Consider the following 3,963-nt stretch of genomic DNA (forward strand, 5'->3'; position numbering starts at 1 on the left):
TTTTCATGTCAGAATAGTGCAGGGACCTAAAATTACTAAAAGAAACATTTGGGACCTTGATATTACTAATGGTGATAGAGGTAAATATCAGATAAAGGGAGGTGCTTGTTCAAGCATTGTTGGAGTACAAGAAATTTTTAGTGCATTGGAGACAAACTTGCCGAATGAGGATGCCACCTGGGAGGGTGAACACAAACGTCAGCATCCGGTGTTGAAGTTGATTGGGGAAAAGTAACATTTGGGAGGGAAGGATTGTAATGTCCCTTCCAATATTAAATTGTTACAGGTTTATTTATTCTACAATTTTAACAATTTTGGAGCCCATAGGACCCATTTGATTTTTGGAAAATACTTAGGAAGGAAAAAGGTGCTAAAATGGTTTGTTGGCATAGTGTGGGGGCCACCCACATGAGGAAATATGCACCAAATTAGAGGGAAGTATTAATGACTAAGGAGGGAAAGTTGAATTGCTAGTTGGAGGGGGCCCACATTGGAAAAGAGGCCCACAAATTATAAATAGAGGAGGCTCAACCTAATTTGGCATCTTTTGACATATTGAACTCAATCTTAGTTGCTTGAGCTGCTTAGCTAGGTTACTGTGCTGTTTAGTGCACGAGTGTCTCTAAGTGAAGATCTCAACCCTTACTTCGATGGACTTCGAGTGCTAACCTGAGAAGGGAGTTCATCTTCATTTCAGTTCGTAGTAGCAATAGGGAGACGAGTTAGAATAGTTGTAAGTCGAGTACCAACAACATGGGAGTAGCAACAATGCAGGTATTGCGTAGTCACAATGTGAGGCACTCCAGGAAGTTGGGGAGACAAGATCATCCTTCATTATTTTTCAGGAGTATAGAGGGCAACTACAGACAAGTGGGCCATCCTACACACAACTCTCATTTCATCACATGCAGGACTGCATCATCTCCTCCATGACTGTGTAGTCATTGGATTGAGACTCTTTGGGGCAACACTATAAGGGGAATTTTGGAGCTAGGATGTTGGGAGATTGTTTGGAGGGCCATTTGAGGAGGATTATTGGATTTGGGAGAGCAGATATTTACAAGATCAATCACCACAACAAAATTTGAAATTGGAGGAGGTCCAAGCTGTGAAGGGTCAATTTTTGAAGGTTGGAACCAAGGGAAACCCTTTTTGAGTTTGTCTGGGTTTGGGCAAGGATCACACTCCTAATTTTATAGAATTTTCTGGGAATATCTAAGGGTCAAACAGGGGTCCCAACTCAGCCAACAGCTAGAGGAGCTAAGGGGAATTTGGGCCAAAACTACGAGATCAACATTTTGTTGGCACTATGATACAATATTGTACTTGATGGAAACTCACTCAGATGAAAGCTCACAGTTCAACAGGTCAACAATAGAGAATTACAGATCAGAATACAATGAATGAAGAAAGAGAGGTATATATAGGTTCACCTTGTCCAAGCTGCGTATACACGCAAGTTTAATGAAGAAAATGAGAGTATACGTACACATACACTTTCACAGAAGGAAAAGTGCATATATCTTGGAAAAAAAAAGTTTTTGGTCCAAGGTATTTCTTGGTCCAAGATATTTGACCCAAGGTAATTGGTCCAAGGTATTGGTCGTAACTAGTTTTGGTCCATGGTATTGAGAAAGGCCTAAAACTATATAAGGAGGAGAAGATCATTAGGCCAAGTGTGCAAGTATTTGAATATCTTATGAGGTGTTGGATCATATATGCAAGTTAATGAGCTTTTGATGGTTTGCTTGATCTGATCTAAGGAGGCACCTTTATGGCTGATGAAGGTTGATGGACCGGGATCATAAAGGCTTAAAAGTATTATCATTATGTGGTTTTATCTTGAATAGTCTAGATCTGAATACTGACGCGCGTTTTATTCTGTAAATGTGATGATATGGGTATGACTGAACTCTGGAATAGCTGTGATGTTTTAAGTTAGCATTTACAGTTATGTACATAGGTTCGCTTTAGTAAAAGAGCGTATACATGCTGGTTCATCATATCAAAGTAGTGTATACATCATAAATTGGAATTTGTAGATATGTACGTTGGTTGCCTTTGCTAAAAGTGCATATACACGCTGGTTCGACACATGGAAGTAGTGTATACCTTATGAAGCATGATGTTTAAAGTTTCAGTTGTTTCTATTTGCTGTTGCAGAGTTCTGGATTCTGCTATGTGTTTAGGTGACTGTATTCTGTTGACGGTGTTCTGAATGATCAGATTGATTGATTGCGATTTGCTTAAGTGATGATGGGTTGTCAGTGATTGATTGATTTAGTTGTGGTTGATTCAGAAAGTGATGATTGAGTTTCAGTAAATGGTTGATGCAGATGTATTTGATGGTTGTATTACAATTATGATTTTCTAAGTTTCAATGTTGTTGATGGGTCTAGTATCAAAATTGGATGAAAGGAGGCCTTCATGTGTATTATTGTCTACTAGGAGCATCCGTCTGAAAATTTATGAAACGTAGTCCCTGGAGGAAGAAAGAAGGTCGTAGCCTTCTGTAGGTCAGTGCCTACGTACTAGTAATCATATCGACTAGTACAAGAGCTAGGGGGTTGTAGCTCCCTTCCAGTAGAAGCTGGAAAACGAGAGAAGGTTGTAACCTTCTACAGGTAGAACCCTGTGTACTGGTATGAGTCTGCACCAGTGTAATGTTGTAAACATATTTTCTTATCATTAAAATAAGATAGAGATGGCAACAATAGGTGGTTTTCATGCACATTGGGTTTCCACCTTAAATCTTGGTGTTCATGTGTGTTGCTTATGTGTGATGCTTTATTCTGATTTTACTGCATTGTCTAATAAATCTCTGATATACTGGTTTAATCTCAACACATGATAAACTGTCTAAATCACAATTTATCTGCATATACGCTGGTTTCTTTAAGCATAGTCACGTGTACACGCAATTTCACTTCACTAAACTAGTGTATATAAATCTGTTTGGGAAATAAAATAATTGATTTGATAATACTGATTCACCCCCCCTTAGTATCATTTCCAACAATTGGTATCAGAGCAGGTCCTTCAGAAGAATCTTGATCGATTGAAGGGAGATCCATCATCATGAATAATCAAGAAAGCATGGGATCCATCAGGCCACCAATCTTTGATGGGAGAAACTTTGTTTATTGGAAAATATGAACCACATCCTATCTACAATCGCTTGGAATGAATGTTTGGGAAATTGTGGAATGAGGATATACATTTCCAACATCAATTCCTACAGATACGACAGGTAAAAAGCAATATGAAACCAAAGCTAAAGCTGTCAATACTTTATTGGTTTTGTCACCATTAGAGTTTGTCAAAGTCATGCAGCTCAAATCAGCCAAAGAAATATGGGACAAAATCATTCTGAGCTATGAAGGAGACTTTCAGGTAAAACGTGCTAAGCTTCAAACTCTCAGAATTTAGTATGAAACTCTTAAGATGCATAGTGATGAAAGTATAGCTAGTTACTTCTGTCAATACTTTATTGGGAAGTCTGTCACCGTCAGAGTTTGTCAAAGTCATGCAGCTCAAATCAACTAAAGAAATATAGGACAAAATCATTCTGATCTACGGAGGAGACTCTCAAGTGAAACGTGCTAAGCTTCAAACTCTCAGAATTCAGTATGAAACTCTTAAGATGCATAGTGATGAAAGTATTGCTAGTTACTTCTTATGTATAGATGAGGTTGTTAATTATATGAAGAATCTAGGTGAAGAAATAAAGGAAGTTACCTTAGTTGAGAAAGTTTTGAGATCCTTGTCTGCCAAATTTGAATCCAAAGTGTCTGCCATAGAAGAAAAATAGGATCTGCAAAATATTTCTACGACATAGCTTCACAGAATCCTAACTGCCTTCGAGATGAGAAAAGGAGGACCATCAGATATGAGAGAAGCCACATTTAAAGCCTCAGCAAAAGGAAAGGAAGAACACAATGAATCAGGACATATTTCAGAAGA

The sequence above is a fragment of the Pinus tabuliformis genome, chromosome 9 (genome assembly GCF_031772625.1).
Source record: "Pinus tabuliformis cultivar Carrire ecotype Pingquan chromosome 9, CPIR1, whole genome shotgun sequence".
In the NCBI taxonomy this organism is placed as follows: Eukaryota; Viridiplantae; Streptophyta; class Pinopsida; order Pinales; family Pinaceae; genus Pinus; species Pinus tabuliformis.